Source organism: Macaca mulatta, chromosome 10 (assembly GCF_049350105.2).
Source record: "Macaca mulatta isolate MMU2019108-1 chromosome 10, T2T-MMU8v2.0, whole genome shotgun sequence".
Lineage (NCBI taxonomy): Eukaryota > Metazoa > Chordata > Mammalia > Primates > Cercopithecidae > Macaca > Macaca mulatta.
The window spans coordinates 110861010-110866833 of record NC_133415.1 but is presented as its reverse complement, the minus strand read 5'-3'; the positions used below and the strand labels follow the sequence as shown (position 1 = coordinate 110866833).

General features: G+C 51.9%; 1 long non-coding RNA gene across 1 annotated transcript; it reads left to right on the top strand.

Annotated features, from left to right (window-relative positions):
- The first annotated feature begins 1311 nt into the window (after positions 1-1311).
- On the top strand, positions 1312-5505 carry LOC144332253 (uncharacterized). The gene is made up of 2 exons (XR_013400155.1): positions 1312-1965; positions 4256-5505. It is a non-coding gene; the product is annotated as an uncharacterized LOC144332253 (long non-coding RNA).
- Positions 5506-5824: the final 319 nt, after the last annotated feature.

The window sequence follows — 5824 nt, the reverse complement described above, 5'->3', positions numbered from 1 at the left end:
GAAGTGCCTTTGGTGGCACTGGTTGGAGCCGTGCAGGTCCACCGCACGCACTGCTGCTCTCTCTCTCCCCCAACCTGCCTGTCCTCTTCTTGCTGTTGAGAGTGGCCATGCTCATTTATCTTTCAGGCTGTTTGCCCTGTGGCTCCGTCCTTTGCTAGAGAAGAAACAGGATTCCCTATTTGAGTAAATCCAAGTTAAAGCCTGTGCACATGCAGGTTGTCTCTCTGTGGCACCTTTTGGGGTATATTTATTCACTACGGCCCTTGGAGCACGTGGTCCCTTCAGGAAGACCAGCTGGCCAGGGATGAAGGCACAGAGAGGTCTCTCCTGAGCTCTCCTGCCGAGCATGTTTTACGCCACTAGAGAACTTGCCTGACATGCAGGACCTCAGGCCCCACATGCCTACTGCATCAAAGCCTGCACCTGGGCGGGGGCCTGGGGTCCTCCTGGGCACAGTAGGTGTGGGCAGTACAGTGGGGACCCAGCCCCTCACCTCTGCCTGCAGCCAACCACCCTGCTGGGCGCCGGGCTGCTCAGGCCGTCCTGGATGAGGCCTCTCATCGAGGGGGTGAGAAGCGAGAAGGAACACGGGGAGTTGCAGGTGGCAGTCAGGGATACGGATGGCCCTGCTGTGTACAGGGTCTTCCTGAATTTGACTCTTGACCCCACATGGTGGGTCCTCAGTGTCCCTGCAGTGGGGCCTGACTCCAGCCCAAGAAGCATCACTGGAAGCTCACATGTTGGTATTTCAAGAAGAGGACTTCAAGAGGAAGGGAAAGCGAAGAGGTGACATGGAGCCAGGGCCCTGAGAGGCCCCAGAGGGTCAGCCGGCACTGGGGGCCAAGCTAGCCGAGGGGTGGCTGGGGAGACTGAGGCAGCTCAGGGCACAGTCACAGAGCCTGGACCTCCCGCTCAGAAACCGCCACATGCTCCCACTCCTGGCCCTCACTTAGCTCTGGTGGAGAGGCTCTGGGGGTAGGGAGCACCCTGGAGAAAATTCGAAAGAGCCTGTACATGTGGGGGCTGCTGTGACAAATTACTTCGAACTGGCTGGTTTAGAACAGCAGGAATATATTATCTCAGAGTTCTGGAAGCCAGAGGTTCAAAATCAAGGTGTGTGCAGAGCTGTGGCACCTCCAGAAGAGTAGGGAAGGGTCTTTCCTTGTCTTTTCCAAAATCTGGTGGTTCCAGGTGGCCCTTGGCTTGTGGCTGCAACACTGCGGTCGAACACTGCGGTCGAACACTGCGGTCGAACACTGCGGTCGAACACTGCGGTCTCTGCCTCTGTCTCCACATGGCCTCTGTCTTCTCTCTCTCCTTTTTTTTTTTTTTTTTAATAAGGACAGCAGTCATTGGATTTAGGATCTACCCTAATCCTGTATAACCTCATTTTAACTAATGACATCTGAAAAGACCCGGTTTCCAGATGAGGTCACATTCTGAGGTTCCAGTAGACATGAATTTTGGGGGACACAATTTACTACACTACAGTGTCCGGTGGGGCTTTTTAGAAGTATTGGCCTGTCATGTCTCTCCTCTTCCCTCCTTTCCTTCCTTTTCCCCCTTTCTCTGCTGTTTTCCCCTTCATCTGCTATTGAGTTAAAAGTTCACCGGGATCTTCAGGAGGTTTGAACTCTCCCTCCTCCCACCCAAGACAGCTGAGTTTGAATTTTGGCTGCAAAATTATATTTAATGATCATGGACCAGGAAGAGAGACCTGGAGGGCAAGCCTCATTCAATATTTATATGAAGTAATAATCTGGTTTGCAAAACTGTCTGGGCGCTTGCAGAGCTGGGGCCACTCTTTATCCAAGGCTGTTGATACAAGGGACATAGTTAATGATCTCTTGCCAAATATAACAAACCTGTGTGAAGTCATTCTCTGAGCAGTGCCTGGGTCAGGGCCTCAGGATCTGCATGGCAGTCACCATTGTCTTGACTTGGGAAAGAATCTGACCCCCTCAGGTAAGGGAAAGAGCCAGGGTCATCTTCCGAAGGTATTTTTCACCTCTCCAGGTCCCAGTCACTTCATCTGTTAGATGGGAGTTAATTTAGTCAACCAATATTGATTGCCATGTTCCTACGTGCTGGAGACTGGGGTTTAGTGGTGAGCTAGATGGACATGGTCCCTGTTCTCACAATGCTCTCTTTAAAATAAGAGAGGTGAACAAGAAGTGAATAAATGAGTCTATGCACAGTGTGATGGCTGTCAGGCAGAGAGGTGCTATAAAAAAGGTAAGACCAGGTAAGGGGGTGGAGAGTCATGAGTGTGATGGTGGTGGTGGTGGTGGTGGTGGTGGTGGTGGTATTTAGCCTGAGCAGTCAGGGAGGACCGCTTAGAGGGGGTGGCATTTGAGCAGGGATGGAAGAAAGTGAGGGAGAGAGGAGCTGGGGGACTGTTTTGGAGAAGAGCCATCCAGGCAAAGGCACCTCAAGGGCAAGGGTCCTGAGGAGGGCTTTTGTTGGGGGATCAAGGGTAAGGAAAAGGGAGCTATGAGATTCGTGGGGCTGGGCCAGGTCACGCGGGCTTGCGGTCTCAGAAAGGAAGGGTTCTCGGGCTTTGTGGTGACAGGCTCAGATTCCCACGTTAAAAGCATCATTCTGGCTGTGAACTGGAGAAGGGACAATGGAGTCCAGGGGGAGAGGCCGGAGAAACGATGGCCCGAGCCAGGGTGGTGGCAGCGGAAGTGTGAGGACGACAATGTGCAGGAAATGCACAGGACACCAGGCAGGGTGCTGATTCCTCAGGGGGTGCAGGTAGCTTTTGTTCCATGGTGGGCCCTTTCCCAACGCAGTTCCTCTTGGAAGTTGTCCCTTTTCCACCCCCAAGCACCTTCAGGACATAGAAGACCTGATGAAATAGGCTTCAGCGCATGACACCTCCAGTTTCCCAATCTCTAGCTGCTCTCTGGAAACCCTATCTGAATGGAGAACATGTGGAAGGATGAAGCAGTTCATTCTTCATTCATGCATTCGTTCATTCAGTGTCTGGTGAGCTCCACTGTGCAGCGCTGGGCTCACAGTGGTGCACAGAAGCACACAGCTCTGCTTGTGATGCTCACAGTCCAGCTCAGCCTGCATGCTTCCGTTTCCATCCCTTCTTGGAGTGAACAGTCCCTGGTGAAAGGGCTGGTCCCCCACTCCATCCTGGGCACAGCAGACCTACGTGTTGGGAAACATTCCACTCAGCCCTTCACAGTCGATTACATATTTATATCTTTTTTAAACTTACGTAGTATTTATGCTCCTGCCTTTCTTTTTTTCAAAAGGAGTTTGAGGCTATACAATAAAAGGCAAAAGAAAGAATAAAACCCTTAAAACCAAGCAGACAAATCAGGAGACAGATGCATCACACTGATCCACGAATCTGACTGCCATCTGCGCCTCCCCAGTAGAGAGGATGATGGCATGAGAGACAAAAAGACTGGGCCATGGGAGGGGGTGTGGGTTGTCTGTGACCCCATTCCCAAATCCCTTCTTCCTGCCAGGGGACTCTGGCTGTCAGAGGGAACGTCGATCTGTCTTTCTTTGGACTCCTTAATGGGAGAGTCAGGGATCTTTGCTTAAAAGCATGTCTGAGCCCATGGGAGGATTGGAAAGTGACTGAAGGAGCCAGGAAGAGTGGAGCGTGCTCTGGAGGGCCGTGCCTGGAGAAGGAAGCCACAGCTCAAAAGCTTCGCTGAAGCCACCTGGCCATGGGGTGCCCAGCCCTTGCTGGAGGGCTCACTGGATACCTGCTATGAGTGAGGTCTCAGGGTGGCACTGAGGACACAGAGATATGCAGTCTGTGTCCAAGGGGGTGGAGGGGGCATACTGTGAAATGTGACAGTTTCGATGGGCAGGGTACTTGAGACGCTGGCAGCTACTCCTTCAGGGAGGACCTTGAAGGCCATGCTGAGTCCACAGGCCACGGTGCGGTGGGCGTGGAGGTTCTGCTTCAGCATCCACTCTCATTTCTTTCGGTGTGAACCCCCGATTTCCCTTCTCTGGCCCTGCTCTCCCCTGGTTAGTGTTTCGGATGGACAGGGGTGGGAGGTTCAGGAGGCAGGGAGGCCAGGGCTGTGACCTTCCAGGAGACCAGACACCATCCCCGGTGGGGCGGGGGACGGAGAGCATCGAGTTGGGGTAGAACATTTGTGCTGCAGGGAAAGCAGTCGCTCTCCTTCGAAGTCATTTAACTTTTACATTTTCATGATTGCAGATCCATGAGTCAGGGGTTGCTGCTGAGATTATGATGATTTTTCTCCTTCTAAAGGTCAGCGACTCATTGGGGCTGATGATGTCCCTGCCCTGGGCAGACAGGCAGGCCTTGCTCATGAGTCTCTGTATCACTCAGCTCCGGGAGACTCGGAATCTCACCAGGACGCGTCCATCACTCGTTCGCAGCTGGCACTTGGAAATGAAAGAGACTTGCTCCGCAGTCCCAATCAATGTCTGTCGGCCGTCTCCGTCAATAACTGCAGGGTGGTCCAATCTTTCCCCCGATAGAAAGGCGCCCGGGGGTCAGCCCGAAGATGCTCTGGAGGGAAGAGATGGCCGTTGGATTCAGAGCCTCCTCGCTGGGCTGGAATTAACTTGGCTCTTTCTCTAATGAAACTGACTCCAAGGGTCCCTGTGTGCTAGAGATTCAATGGCCCTTAGGAGAAGCAATGATGAGAGGTGATATTAAAGCAGGGTACACATGCAGCCTCGAATTCCTAACCACGCTCATGATGTTTTCAAGGATGGGTGCTTTGAGCCCCATAGGAAGCAGCACCTGTCTGGCATGATGCTGAATGCACAGTAGAAACAGTGAGTGCAGGGGGACTAGACTCTGGGCTGCCTTTCCCATCTACTGATGAAGAGATCAGGCATTAAGAAGCTTAGTAACTTAACCACAATGTCAGAGCACCTTAACCATGGTTCTCAGGTTTGCAAGTAGCAGAGGCTGACCTCCCAAGGGGAATTTACCAGAAGGTTGAGGGGGAATCTCTCTCTGGGCAAAGATTTAGGCTGGAGTCTCTGAGTTCCACATCCAAATAACCAAGAGACACAATGTATTGTGCAAGCACACACCTTGTGGCCTCTGCTCACCCCTTCATCAGGGGTGGGGGGTACTGCCCCCACACTACACGGTTTCCACCCGTGAGAATTGTGCTCTAGCTTCTCCAGTGCCTTTGCCTCCTAAAGCTCCCGGGATCCCCTGTCTGGGTGGATTCATCTTCCTCTGGCCAGCATCCTTCAACGCTTCCATCTCCTTTTCCCTGTATTTCTTATGGCTGTCTTATCTTCCTCCCCATCAAGCCTCATGAGCCTCAAACATGACCAAGCCTGGTGGAAGGGAGGACATAAGATTCCAATGGGATATGAGATTGCATTTTTAACTGGATTCCCCAAATTGTGACCAGAAAGTGATGGAATCTGCTGAGATGTCATTAATGGATGGTATCTCCTGGCTTGGCTGTAAAGCCAGAAAACCCACAAACATCGTTGGCTAGGACAAAATAAAAGTTGACTTTGGCCAGATGTGGTGGCTCATGCTAACACTTTGGGAGACTGAGGCGGGTGAATCTCCTGAGCTCAGCAGTTTGACATCAGCCTGGGTAACGTGGTGAAACTCCATCTCTACCAAAACTGCAACAAATTAGCTGGGTGTGGTGGTGTGTGCCTGTGTTCCCAGCTTCTCAGGAGGCTGAGGTGAGAGGATTCCTTGAGCCTGGGAGGCACGGGTTGCAGTGAGCTGAGATCATGCCACTGCACTCCAGCCTGGGTGATAGAGTGAGACCCCATCTCTAAATAAAAAATAAATAAATAAATAAATAAATAAATAAATAAATAAATAAAT